The following is a 14,623-nucleotide window of genomic DNA, read 5'->3' as shown; positions in this document are numbered from 1 at the left end:
ATGCCCCTTCAATATTACTATAATACCCCTTCAATATTATTATAATGCCCCTTCAATATTACTATAATGCCCCTTCAATATTACTATAATACCCCTTCAATATTACTATAATGCCCCTTCAATATTACTATAATGCCCCTTCAATAGCACTATAATGCCCCTTGAATATTACTATAATGCCCCTTCAATATTACTATAATACCCCTTCAATATTATTATAATGCCCCTTCAATATTACTATAATGCCCCTTCAATATTACTATAATGCCCCTTCAATATTACTATATTGCCCCTTCAATATTATTATAATACCCCTTCAATATTACTTTAAGGCCCTTTAATATTACTTTAATGCCCCTTCAATATTACTTTAAGGCCCTTTAATATTACTCTCATGCCCCTTCAATATTACTTTAAGGCCCAACAGTCGGAGGGTGAGCTACTACACCCTAGAGGACTGGCAGGCCTGTTTCATTTTGAACCAAACTTTTAAGTGACATTCTTTTGATTTGCCACGAACGATCACAGGTATTAGTATCTTGCCCACCCAAAACGTCCCAAATTTAAGTCCATATAGGTATACAAACCTCATTTTCAGCTAAAAAGTCCCTTTACCCCAGCAGTCTAAACAAGGTCTCGTGTATTTTATGGGTTTAACATTTTACAATGCATAATACCTAGTATAAACTTTGTCTAGCTACTAGCTATGATGAAGCAATCTCCATCTTTCCAAGAGAAAAGGAAGGTGAGAGGGAGAGAGAAAAAGAGAACAACTTGGTTGTCATGGCAACGTCCAAACAACTTTAACTTGAACTTTACTCTTGACCTTGAAATGAAAGAGAGAGAGCTCTTGACCTTGAAATGAAAGAGAGAGAGAGAGAGAGATGGAGGGAAGAGAGAGAGGGTTAGGGTAGGGAGGAGAGAGATATTTATTGAGTTGTGTAGAAAATGGAGGGAAAGGAGGGATAGAAAGGGGGGCAAATAAAGAGAGGCAGAGAGACAGAGACAGGAGGAGAGGAAAGGAGAGGGAAGAGCGAGGGAGGAAGAAGGAGATGAGGGAAAGAAAGCGGAGAGAAGGATAGAGAGAATGAAAGAGGAGGGAGAGAGATAGGGAAAAGGGGAGGAAGGTAGAACGAAAGAGGAAAGAAAGGAGGGAGAAAATAGAGAGCGACAGAGAGGAGTGGAGGAAGAGAGAAGGAAAGGAGAGAGAGAAAGGGAGGGAGGAGGAAAAGGGGATAGGAGGAGGGAGCTATTTTGTGATCAAATATGCTAACATGGGGTGTCGGGTGTCTATTGTTGAAATATAAGCATGAGGACAGCTTGAATGGACTTGGGATGTCCTGAAGAAGGAGATGAGGGGAAGAAAGCGGAGAGAAGGATAGAGAGAATGAAAGAGGAGGGAGAGAGATAGGGAAAAGGGGAGGAAGGTAGAAGGAAAGAGGAAAGAAAGGAGGGAGAAAATAGAGAACGACAGAGAGGAATGGAGGAAGAGAGAAGTAAAGGAGGGAGAAAGGGAGGGAGGAGGAAAGGGGATAGGAGGAGGGAGGGATTTTGTGATCCATTATGCTAACATGGGGTGTCGGGTGTCTATTGTTCAAATATGAGGACAGCTTGAATGGACTTGAGATGTCCTAAAACTTGAAGTGTGTCCATTAAATATTCAACCTGTTGTGTGAAAAGTTGACATGTTTTGATAAGTGCTGAGGAGGGATGGTGTTCAATTTGTGCCCACAGTTAGTCCATCCATATCAGGTCCCGGGTTCTAATCCCAGAATCGAAAGAATAAAAAATTGAAGTTTGAATGGACAGGGATGTCGTAAAACTTGAAGTGAGTCCATTAAATATTCTACCTGTTGTGTGAAAAGTTGACATGTTTTGATAAGTGCTGAGGAGGGATGGTGTTAAATTTGTGCCCACATTTAGTTCATATCAGGTCCCGGGTTCTAATCCCAGAATCGAAAGAATAAAAAATTGAAGTTTGAATGGACAGGGATGTCCTACAACTTGAAGTGAGTCCATTAAATATTCTACCTGTTGTGTGAATAGTTGACATGTTTTGATAAGTGCTGAGGAGGGATGGTGTTAAATTTGTGCCCACATTTAGTTCATATCAGGTCCCGGGTTCTATTCCCAGAATCGAAAGAATAAAAAATTGAAGTTTGAATGGACAGGAATGTCCTAAAACTTGAAGTGAGTCCATTAAATATTCTAACTGTTGTGTGAATAGCTGTTGACATGTCTTGGCAATAAATCAGTTGCGCTTACTTGGGTGATGTTTCAAAGTCATAGAGCAGGAAAAATAACGGAATTTTTCTTTTTCTTCTACGACTTCTAGATCCCGAGATAAATCCATTTAAAAAATACCGGTAAATCGTGAACTCTGACGTCACGGCATACGCTCCTGTAAGCGATGACGTCATAATTCACGACTCCCGCTTCGTTTGTTTGTGCGCAAGCGTTTCTGTACTTATACTTATCTATACTTATACTTATACTTATTGATTAATAGACTAGGCTGGAGAATTTTGTTTTCACTTTATGGTATAGTGATAAGATTGGCAGGTAGCAGGTAGCATAATAAGAGATATCGATTACAATAGAGGTGGAAGGGAACATGTGTTTTTATCAAATGTTATCTGACATAATATTAGTGAAACCTACACAGCTACACACTCTTAAGTCTATCCTAGGACTCTCTTATCATGAATTTATTTGTGGTAAAGCAGAGCCCTTTCACAAGTTCAGTGGATATGACATATTTCTACAATATTTTTACGCTGGTAATGCCGTCACTGGTCGCTACTTAATCAGAGTAGCTACTACACTCACTTTGTTTATTTAGTTACCTATCTTTATTATTTTATTTTTTTTATGAAACAAGCTGGGCCCGTCCCTCCGGGAGCCCGTAGTTTATTCGATCGTGATTAAAGAAAATCAGTACCTATGTGCCTACCTAATTTGCTTAATATTCAGTTTATTATTATTCTTGATTTGATTTTTCGATTTTACTTTCATGTAATGATTTAAAATCAAGACTAGAGCCCGTTCTCCCTTTATTCCCAATATAAGGTTCAAGTCACCCATCCATTTATTGGCCTTGCTCGGCGTAGCTTAACATAGGTGACGCTAAAACCGGTCTTAAAATAACGACTGAAGTGTTATCTAAAACTTTCTCGCTTTAAGTTCATAGGTCGTCGCGACAAATTTCAAGATCAGACCTCATTTGTGTGAGAAAATGTGAAAAAAATCCCCCCAAAACCAGTTTTTTTTTGGTTTTTTTGGCTTTTATGGTTTTTTAGGACAAATTTGCACCACCATTTTCGTGTTCCTGGTAAAAAGACCTTTAATTTGATATTATAGGTCGACTAGGTTTGGAAAGTGTCCTTTTCTATGGGAACAGACGACAGATGACAAGACGACACCCGAAGCGAATACAATAGTCCGTCCCTTATACCTTTGTTTATACTATTGTAATAATAAAAAAAAAAAAAAAAAAAAAAAAAAAAAAAAAAAAAAAAAAAAAACAATCACCCAACACTTTTATGTCCGTGTTTTGAAGCTACGTTATTAGGTATTAAATAACACCAGAACGCCATTGTGATATTATGTATTATTATTAATTTGCCAGAAAATTTCGTCTTAATTAAGTTTTAGTTCATTCTCAGCATGAGTACAAAAGGGTGTTGATTAAGAGGATAAGAGGAGAAGTACATATGCGGAAGATAAAAATATGTATAAAATAATAATAAACAAAAAAAAAAACCTGTAGTACGTACGTACGTTACGTACAGACCATGGGCTAAAAACCATTTTTTTGGAATCAGGGGACCTTAAAACGGATATTTCCAATCATTTCCCGATTTTGAAAATTTGGACCGATTGCAATACTTTCTCATTACCTTGTATAGGTTCCCTATACGTAAGGGTAATAGAAAGTAATTAATAATATTATATAGACTTCTAAAGTATAGATAAAGATATTTAATATTCTATATTTTTTTATTCCATTTTCTATTTTGTTCTTTACTTAGGTATTGTATGTACGTAGCTAATGTATATTCCATTCTATGTTGCATAGAAGTCCCAAACGGTTGACAATTTTGGTCATATTCCAACAAAATACCACTGTCACATGAATTATCAATTATCCCAATATGTACTCGTCATACCTAAAACATAAGAAATACATACTTCGTATGTATAAGAAATACATACTTCGTATGTATAGAAATACATACTTCGTATGTATTTCTTATGTTTTACATACTTCGTATTAAAGTACATTATACATACATACTTCGTATGTATGTATAATGTACTTTAATAAGAAATATTTATATACTTTGTATGTATTTTAATGAGAAATATATACTTTGTATGTAATTTAATGAGAAATTTAAATAAGGCCTCTACAAAGTTTCATGTCCTCCTAGGTCTCCTAGTAGTACTGAACGAAAATCGATCTGGAGACAAAACCAGACAAGTTAGCCAAGTGAATGTTACTGACGTCTTAGATTACAAAAGCAACATTTGAAAAACACCGAGAACGGAATTTTTCCGATAGGTCTGGGATGATATATCCCATTTTAAAAATAATGATTCTGTGGGACCTATTGTCCCTTTAGCAGTGAAAGGGTTAATGTGAAATGTGCGTCTATTTTTGAGTGCACTCCATATTTTGGACATTTGTCGCTCAACAAGAAGAGACTTCTACTCTCTACGATCTTATTCATTACAGTTTGTACGAAGTAGAAAAAAAAATAAAAATAAAAACAAACAGACAACCAATCGACCAAACAGACAGCCAGACAAACAAACAAAAATAAAACAAAAAACAACTGGATGCCACAGGTGCGAAAACCTTTGAACCAATCTTGTCCTCACGAGTCTGAGTGCACCCCGAACTCCAAGCACAGAGCCAAAAAAAAACTTCGACCCCGCCGGGAATCGAACCCAGGACCTCCGGAGTACAAGCCTAGTGTGATGCCCACTCGGTCCCGGAGATTGCTCTAGTATAAACTTTGTCTAGCTACTAGCTATGATGAAGCAATCTCCATCCCTCATGAACTTTTACGTGCTGTACTTGTACCAAATCAGTGATATACCTGCTGTATTTTTTGTTGGCCCAGTGACCTTTTGCGCGCTCTATCTCCATTTCTTCATTTGATGATCTGTAGCTGTACCTTCTCAATCAGTGATATAGGTACGCATTGCATTTTTTGGCCCAATCGACCTTTTTTACGCTGTACTCAAGTTATCTATTTCACTGGGAAAAACAAAAACCTCCTCACGGGCAATTTCATCATGTGATAGACCTATTTGAGGTTTCTTCTTTTTGATATTGATGAAGTTCAATTGTTACTCCTTGTTATTGAAGCATTAATAGCTCTGCACAAACGACCTACTATCTAGTATTAAATTACTATTAAAAAACTTTAGTACAAGATGAAAATTTTTACTAACTTCTGGTACATCTCTAAAGGGAATTTGGCTGAAAATCAAAAGCATAATAAACCAAGTCAAAAGATTTTTTCCACAATCTTGACCTATTCATGTAATTCCAATCGGATTATCCTCAAAAAACATCAACGGGGAACTTTGAACTCTCCAACTGTGATGTAGGAACTTGGCAAGTACAGCACTACAGTCCACTTCAACTGGGAAGTCCGGTATAATATTCTAGGGGACCGTTTTCACATTACTTGCGAAAGCAACTCTACACTAGAGAGTTTTTGAACTCAGCGCATGCGCGGGAACGTGTTTTCGTCAAATATCGTTCAAGAGTTCAATTAATGGGACGCTAATTTTGGTTGCAAAAAATCTCTATTAAGATTGTCGCCCCTTTAGGCTTTAGGAGGTCTGTTTGGATACTTCAATAATTTAGCAACTTTTTTAACGTAGGCACTCACCACATCAAATATAGGTACGGTAAAATTTGCACTTGAATGTAAAATCCTTGATATTATTATTGTTTTATCTTTTTTTTTTTTTTAATATGGAATACCTACTTTTTTCAGATTTTTCCAAATCTAATTTTTTCTAGTTTAAACCAAGATCCAAGCCATGAAAAGCAGCATTGGTGTGGTCTCAGATATTTTCCCCCTGTGAAAAGATATAGGAATTGACTTTCCGCTTTTGTTTTGTACAATTTCCTGAAATGTATTTGTGATTTTTTCCCATTTCTTTTATTTTTTTACCCGATTTTTTTTTTTATTATTTTTTTTTTAACAAGATTTTTGTCATTTTTTTTTACCCACTTTAACAAGTTTTTGTCTTGCGTGGGACTTTATTTTTCAAAATTGTTTTTCTCAATATTTTTCTTCCCCGATCGAAAGTTTTCATTGAAAGGAATAACACTTCATATTTTTGTAATTATCATTTTCTAGTCTTCTTTTAATTTTATACTTTTTTATTTGATTTCTTTCTCTCTCATAGGTAACTGAATGGTGATATGTTTGGTATTTCGTACTCTTGCTACTTTCAATAAACATTTCTCGAAAAAAATCTAATTTGCCAATTTCAGTCACCCTTTCTCCTATCAGAAAAAAAAAACTTTTTTTTTGTCTTTTTCCCCCAAAAGCAGATTGATCTTATCAGTGGCGTAGCGTGGTCTAAATTCAAGTGTAGGGTGTGTTGGGCTCATGCACAGGTCTACCAAGTCCCATCACAGTACATGCCATTAATATTTATGGGTATTAGAGTGAACTTTTGAGTTGTATGGCCGCCATATACGCCATACATACACGCTACGCCACTGGATCTTATGGAAATTAACAGAAAATTCCCCTGGCTTTCTAGAAGAAATGTTCGTTGAAATTGGGAAGAGTAGAATCACCGACTAACTACCAAAATGGGGGTTCATTTTGACTTTGTATGTTTCAGTTAACTCCTAACTCTCTTATGTTAGTGTAAAGGAAAAGGGACAGTCGTGTTTTCTTTTCGGAAACAGACGATTTCCCGTCTTCTGATTCTGAAGCTCATTTCCCCTCTCTTGGCGTGGTAGCGTGTGTAGTAAACCATTGGAAAAAGAGGGAAAACGAGCTTCCAAAAAGGAGAAAAATCGAAAATACGACCAAGGTATGTACACAGTTTGGCCAGCAATACTTAAGTTCTAGCTTTGGCTCAGTTAATGGGAACTCCCAAGACAAGATATTGCCCCGGGCAGGTCAGCTGTTGTGCACGCTGCTGCCGTAACCTTTGACTTGAACTACTTTTACCTAAAGATCTTATAAGATCTTGGTCTTACAGTTATGGTCTTGGCTGTTACAGTTCCAAGTTATGGTTCTTGGCTGTTGTACTTTTCGTATTTATTTTACTTGGTTTTGTTCGTGAGATCTCCTATAGGAAGGAAAGTAATGTGATCGGGTCAAATTTTCGATGGTCAGTTTTTAGTGCCAAAACACGTTTTGAGGTCCCTAGAGCCTGTCCTTCTGTCTTGTCTGTGTGTCTGTCTGTAAACAAAATATCTCGAGAACGGTAAGAGCTAGAGACTTGAAATTTAGTATGCAGCTGTAAAATCTAAAAAAAAAAACGTTTAGTTGAGATAGGTGCCATGGTCGGCGGTATTTTGACCGCTTTTTGGCGGTTTTCAGCTATACCGACTATACGGTTAGAGATATTCTAAAACTTAGGTTAGGAGAACACCCAAATAAGTATCATTCAGTAGGATAAGGAAAGTCATGTAATGTTCACACCGTGTGATTTCTGTTCTTTATTCTCTTTCCCTCTCCCTCCCCTTTTCTCTACTCTTTTTCTTCCTTCTCTTGCTCTCCGCATTTTGTCTAACTGTTTGGCCCCCTCCAAGTTCTCTTTCTCCCTCCACAAAGCTCTCTCTCCCTCCACAAAGCTCTCTCTCCCTCCACAAAGCTCTCTCTCCCTCCACAAAGCTCTCTCTCTCTCTTTCTATTCTATTTCTTCCTTACAAAGCTCTCTCTCCCTCCACAAAGCTCTCTCTCCCTCCACAAAGCTCTCTCTCCCTCCACAAAGCTCTCTCTCCCTCCACAAAGCTCTCTCTCCCTCCACAAAGCTCTCTCTCCCTCCACAAAGCTCTCTCTCCCTCCACAAAGCTCTCTCTCCCTCCACAAAGCTCTCTCTCCCTCCACAAAGCTCTCTCTCCCTCCACAAAGCTCTCTCTCTCTCTTTCTATTCTATTTCTTCCTTCATACATATTTCTCTCTCCCTCTCTCTCTCTCTCTCTCTCTCTCTCTCTCTCTCTCTCTCTCTCTCTCTCTCTATCTATCTATCTATCTATCTCTCTATCTCTACAACTGCTTTACCCCTTCCATGCTCTCTCTCTCTCTCCCTCCCTCCCTCTCTCCACACACTTGTTAAAGTCCTTTTCAAACCCATTACAAGAGAGAGGGAGAGAGAGAAGAGAAGAGAGAATCAGAAAAAGTATGTACAAGAAAAGAGAAAAGGAAGGTGAGAGAGAGCGAAAAAGAGAACAACTTGGTTGTCATGGCAACGTCCAAACAACTTTAACTTGAACTTTACCCTTGACCTTGAAATGAAAGAGAGAGAGAGAGATGGAGGGAAGAGAGAGAGGGTTAGGGTAGGGAGGAGAGAGATATTTATTGAGTTGTGGAGAAAATGGAGAAGAGATAGAAAGGGGGGGGGAAATAAAGAGAGGCAGAGAGACAGAGACAGGAGGAGAGGGAAGGAGAGGGAAGAGCGAGGGAGGAAGAAGGAGATGAGGGAAAGAAGGCGGAGAGAAGGATAGAGAGAATGAGAGAGGAGGGAGAGAGATAGGGAAAAGGGGAGGATGGTAGAAGGAAAGAAAGGAAAGAGGAAAGAAAGGAGGGAGAAAGGGAGGGAGGAGGAAAGGGGATAGGAGGAGGGAGGGATTTTGTGATCTATTATGCTAACATGGGGTGTCGGGTGTCTATTGTTGAAATATAAGCATGAGGACAGCTTGAATGGACTTGGGATGTCCATTAAATGGAAGTGTGTCCATTAAATATTCAACCCACACATGGCCTTATTGCTTAGCGTGTAAATAACTAAATATTCAACCTGTTGTGTGAAAAGTTGACATGTTTTGATAAGTGCATCCTATCCTGTCTTCCTTCTCTCTTTGATTTCGGGACGATAAGACCATAGCAGTTACAGTTCCCTCTGTCAAACCTCTTTAAAAAAAACCATTCTCCCTGTTTACGTGTTTAAAGTCCCCCAGCCAAACTAAGCTTGTAAACTCCCTGTTTGCAATCCCCCAGCCAGACTAAGCTGGTCTTCTCCCTGTTTAAAGTCCCCCAGACAGACTACAGTTCCCTCTATCAAACTTTTTTTGTGATTTCTCTTGTGTTAATAACATTATTTCGTTTTCTCCTATGTTTCAGTCATTTCAAGGAAGTCAGGGTAGAGCATACTTGTTCAATTCCGTGTAAGTAATATCTATTCCGTCCCGTATGTACGGTTGTACGGTACTACGCTACTCTACGGTCTGTTGAAATGTTCTTGACCGAAGTAGATTGAAAGAAGTAAGATCTAAATTTGAACACGATCGTCATTTGCATTTTGTTCGGGCTGCCAGCGGTGATAGCACGTTGAAAAAACCAGTACCCAGTACGTTGAGCGTGGTTGGTGTCCAGATCGGTGACCAGCTGGATAATCACGTGCTACTACCTTTTCTTGTCCTCAAGTGCCATAAAGGAAAATACAGTCGAACCTGTCTAATGGAGGAGTTGCAATTAGGAAAATATTATTAATAAACGGTCGATTCCCCCTAACTCTCTTATGTTAGTGTAAAGGAAAAGGGACAGTCGTGTTTTCTTTTCGGAAACAGACGATTTCCCGTCTTCTGATTCAGAAGGTCTGAAGCTCATTTCCCCTCTCTTGGCGTGGTAGCGTGTGTAGTAAACCATAGGAAAAAGAGGGAAAACGAGCTTCCAAAAAGGAGAAAAATCGAAAATACGACCAGGGTATGTATAATAAAAAGCTACATAAACTGAACCCCTCCTTAGTCGCCACAATTGTAGACAATTATGTCTACAGTTTAGACAAGGAGTAAAATCAGCAATAGAGAATGATTGTATATGTTTAAAAATAAATAAAAAAATGATTTATTGAAAAAAAAAAGTGTGGAAGAGAAAATTGTCAGATTATATGTTGCTCTGCCATATCTTGTGGCCCATGGATACTGTAAGATTTGGAAGTCAATATTCATTTTAACATCATTCCCATAGATCCGGGGGTTATTGAGGTATTTTTATTTTCAAATATTTTTTTTACACCTTATGTCTGAGCCTCACAGTGCCATTTTATGGATAGTAGTTCACTAGTTCAGTGAACCGCATAACTCACTCAAAAATGGATCTTTTCGGGCCCATAATCCCGAAAATGGCCTTTCTGTGTTGAGCACTTTTTGCCGAATTTCATCAAAATCGTTCGTGAGTTATGGTGAATTAAACAGACAAAAAGAAAAAAAAAAACTTTTTCGTCAAAACCAGCTTCTGTTTAATTGAGCGTAAAAATAGTGATTATTTTTTCCCTCCCTTTGAAGAAATTATTCATTCACATACCAAAAACTGCTAAATTTAAATTGCTAATGCTACTACTTTGTAAAAAGCTGACTGTGGGAGACCAGGCATTTTCATTTTAGAGATATGTAAAGAGTGAGTGAGTTATATAAAAGAAGAACTACTCTTTTCAGTGAACTACTCAGTCAATGAGTCAAGTTCCAACTTCTTATACCTAAAGAGAGTTATAGCCAGTTTTTAATTGCTTCTGAGCCTTTTGGCCAAGATCAAAGTGAGTCATACGTTTTAGGATCTGACTCAGTGATTTAGTAATCCACTAAATAGAGTACTTCTGACTTACTTGGCATATCTATTTCATTATTGATTCATCACTAGATTGCTACGGTAAAAATGTACATTTTATGCTATAAATTATAAATACCTATAATGATTGAGGAGCTGGGTGCAAAAAGGGCAATAAATGAAAATCATCAAACTGAGATATTTAACTTTAAAGTTTTCAATTTTTCATCAAAATCCTTGAAAAGTATGTTTACGAAAAACGCTGTAACTCATCGAAAAAAAAGTTATCACTGCAGTTCAAACGCTGGAAGATAGAGCGCTCCACGTTCTATTGAAAAAAACCGTTTTACGCAAAAAGGGCAAAAAATCCATATTAAATTTCCCTTTTTGCACCCAGCTCCTCAATTGTATTTCAACCTTTCTATGTGTGTTTTCCTTTCGGAAACTGACCACTGGAAAATGAACCACTGCTCCATACAGTTTCTATTAGAGTAGAGGTCGATTCTCCTGTGGTCACTTTTCCCGAAGAAAAATACACGTTTTCTATGTGTACTTATTGTATTGACTTTAATAATAAGAATAATAAGCGGAACCCATTGTGTAAATTTTGAAAAAAAGGGTATTTTTAATGTAAAGTTCAAACAGATTTCCTAAGTCCTAAGGTCGGACACTCACTATCAGATAGACCTGACAGGTACGGCTAAAAAGGTTCGTCTGTCAGGTCTACCTGATAGTAAGTGGCTGGCCTAAGTAATGACGTCGAAAACATTATATCTAAACATTGCACTGCTTTTTTCAAAGAGGTTTCATAGAGGGAATTGTAACAAGGAAGAGTTTATCGTGTCGGACACTCACTATCAGATAGACCTGACAGGTACGGCTAAAAAGGTTCGTCTGTCAGGTCTACCTGATAGTGAGTGGCTGGCCTAAAGTAATGACGTCGAAAACACTATATCTAAACATTGCACTGCTTTTTACATGGTTTTTTCAAAGAGGTTTGATAGAGGGACCTGTAACAAGGAAGAGCTTATCGTCCCGAAATCGAAGAGAGAAGTACAGGATTGAAGAAAGCCAGCCGTTCCGAGAACGAGGACCTTATTTGTGTATAATATTCGTATTCCAGCTGGTCATTGGGCTGTACGTGCTGTACTTGTTCATTCAATGATATATACGCGCTGTATATTCACTGATTACAACCTGTATGTTCTTTCAGTGATATATGTGCAGTACATATTTGTTGATCCAGTGAACTTTTACTTACTGTACATCTGTATGCTGTACTTGTTCATTGAATGATACATACGCGCTGTAATTTCAGATTTTTCAGTGAATGATATATGTACGTGCTGTATTTTCAGTGATATTTACGCTCTGTATTATCCATTGATATAATATGGGGTGTATCCGTGGATCCTCATTCAGTGAACTTTTACGTGCTGTACTTGTACCAAATCAGTGATATACCTGCTGTATTTTTTGTTGGCCCAGTGGATGATACATACGCGCTGTAATTTCAGATTTTTCAGTGAATGATATATGTACGTGCTGTATTTTCAGTGATATTTACGCTCTGTATTATACATTGATATAATATGGGGTGTATCTTATATCTTAATTCAGTGGTACATATATCCAAATCCTTGTATTGGTTGATTCAGTAAACTTCTACGTGCTGTACTTGTACCAAATCAGTGATATACCTGCTGTATTTTTTGTTGGCCCAGTGACCTTTTGCGCGCTCTATCTTCATTTCTTCATTTGATGATCTGTAGCTGTACCTTCTCAATCAGTGATATAGGTACGCATTGTATTTTTTGGCCCAATTGACCTTTTTTACGCTGTACTCAAGTTATCTATTTCATTGGGAAAAACAAAAACCTCCTCACGGGTAATTTCAGCATGTGATAGACCTATTTGAGGTTTCTTCTTTTTGATATTGATGAAGTTTAATTGTTACTCCTTGTTATTGAAGCATTAATTGCTCTGCGCAAACGACCTACTATCTAGTATTAAATTACTATTAAAAAACTTTAGTACAAGATGAAAAGGTTTACTACCTTCTGGTACATCCCTAAAGGTAATTTAGCTGAAAATCAAAAGCATAATAAACCAAGCCAAAAGACTTTTTCCACAATCTTTACCTATTCATGTAATTCCAATCGGATTATCCTCAAAAAACATCAAAAGGGAACTTTGAACTCTCCAACTGTGATGTTGGAACTTGGCAAGTACAGCTACATGCCATTAATATTTATGGGTATTAGAGTGAACTTTTGAGTTGTATGGCCGCCATATACGCCATACATACACGCTACGCCACTGGATCTTATGGAAATTAACAGAAAATTCCCCTGGCTTTCTAGAAGAAATGTTCGTTGAAATTGGGAAGAGTAGAATCACCGACTAACTACCAAAATGGGGGTTCATTTTGACTTTGTATGTTTCAGTTAACTCCTAACTCTCTTATGTTAGTGTAAAGGAAAAGGGACAGTCGTGTTTTCTTTTCGGAAACAGACGATTTCCCGTCTTCTGATTCTGAAGCTCATTTCCCCTCTCTTGGCGTGGTAGCGTGTGTAGTAAACCATTGGAAAAAGAGGGAAAACGAGCTTCCAAAAAGGAGAAAAATCGAAAATACGACCAAGGTATGTACACAGTTAAATTGAACGACCCCCTGTAATTTATACAAACAAGCATCCCTATTCACTAAGAAACTTTTTTTAAAAAAAAAAAAAACCTTTTTTTTAACCTTGATTTTCCAATTTGATATAAATATTTATATATATTTAATTCTATGCGTGTGTGTAATGATAATTAATTTATTACTAAATATAAATACCTACATAGCTGTAATCTGTAATATGAATATATTAACAATTTTATATAAATAGTAACGATCGGTCGGTTTTCATTCGGTGATGAAATAATAGCCTCTGTGGCGTAGTGGTCAAAACGCTCGCCTGATAAACAGGAGGGCGTGGGTTCGATCCCAGCCGAGGTATGGAATTTTATCCTCATTTATTTGAGAATTTGACCTTATAATAATGGAGCTCTAAGGGTTAGGTGATAGAGAACGCCTCCGGCGTTAACGTCGCCTAGTGGAACCGAGTTTAAACTCAATTCGTGGCTCCCGGCCCTGAATGGAAACCGCCATTTTGAATTTTCAACAAGGCCAGAGTAGATGTCTGTGTAGTTTTAATTTTCATATATTTTATATTAATAATTCATAAAATATGCGTAACGTGAAGTTTTCTAGCTGATAAATATCCGTGGTCCCATGACCATGCTTGCGGGAGACCCGGGTTCGATTCCCGGCGTGGTTGGAAATTTGACAATGTGCACTTTACGATGTTTATGTTATGAGGATTCGATTCCTGTGGTCTGTGGAAGAATTCTGGTCCTCTTGGGTCTTGAACACGAATATGGATTAACTTCTAGCATATAATGGGACAACTTGTTATAAGCTGACAGTCTAAAGGGGTATTTTTTAACCCATCGAATAAAATTCAAGAAAATCCCTTTGACTGAATTCGGATTTCTTAAATATGGATTCATTAGATTCAGACGGAAAATAGCCCAAGATCTTGTGTAGGTTTTTGAGCAAGAATATTTTTTTTTTAATATATAAAAAAAAACTTGATCTTTCAAAATCTTCAAACAAGCTAAGAAAACTTTATGTTCTTCTCTCCCCATAATATTTCAAGTGATAGCCCCCCCCATTTTTCTTTCTTTGTGCATTAAAATTAATTTATACATTTAAAAAACGAAAATATAATATTTATATTTTTAAATTAAAAGTGTTGTTCTTTTATTATTATTATATTTATTTATTTTTTTTAATAAATTTGATACACGAGATCGGAAGAGCG

General features: G+C 37.3%; 2 long non-coding RNA genes across 3 annotated transcripts; one reads left to right on the top strand and one right to left on the bottom strand.

Moving 5' to 3' along the window:
* Positions 1-5,675: 5,675 nt before the first annotated feature.
* LOC113469685 lies at positions 5,676-14,472 on the top strand. Of its 2 annotated transcripts, none has more exons than XR_003393022.1 (2): positions 5,676-7,077; positions 13,400-14,472. It is a non-coding gene; the product is annotated as an uncharacterized LOC113469685 (long non-coding RNA). The 2 variants fall into 2 exon arrangements; XR_003393021.1 differs by lacking the exon at positions 5,676-7,077 and adding an exon at positions 9,735-9,917.
* LOC113469684 lies at positions 11,888-12,995 on the bottom strand. Its single transcript, XR_003393020.1, has 2 exons — positions 12,458-12,995; positions 11,888-12,221 (listed from the first exon to the last, which is right to left on the bottom strand). It is a non-coding gene; the product is annotated as an uncharacterized LOC113469684 (long non-coding RNA).
* Positions 14,473-14,623: the final 151 nt, after the last annotated feature.

The sequence above is a fragment of the Diaphorina citri genome, unplaced genomic scaffold (assembly GCF_000475195.1).
Source record: "Diaphorina citri unplaced genomic scaffold, Diaci psyllid genome assembly version 1.1 scaffold1189, whole genome shotgun sequence".
Taxonomy (NCBI): domain Eukaryota; kingdom Metazoa; phylum Arthropoda; class Insecta; order Hemiptera; family Psyllidae; genus Diaphorina; species Diaphorina citri.
This window is presented reverse-complemented; position numbering and strand designations above follow the sequence as displayed.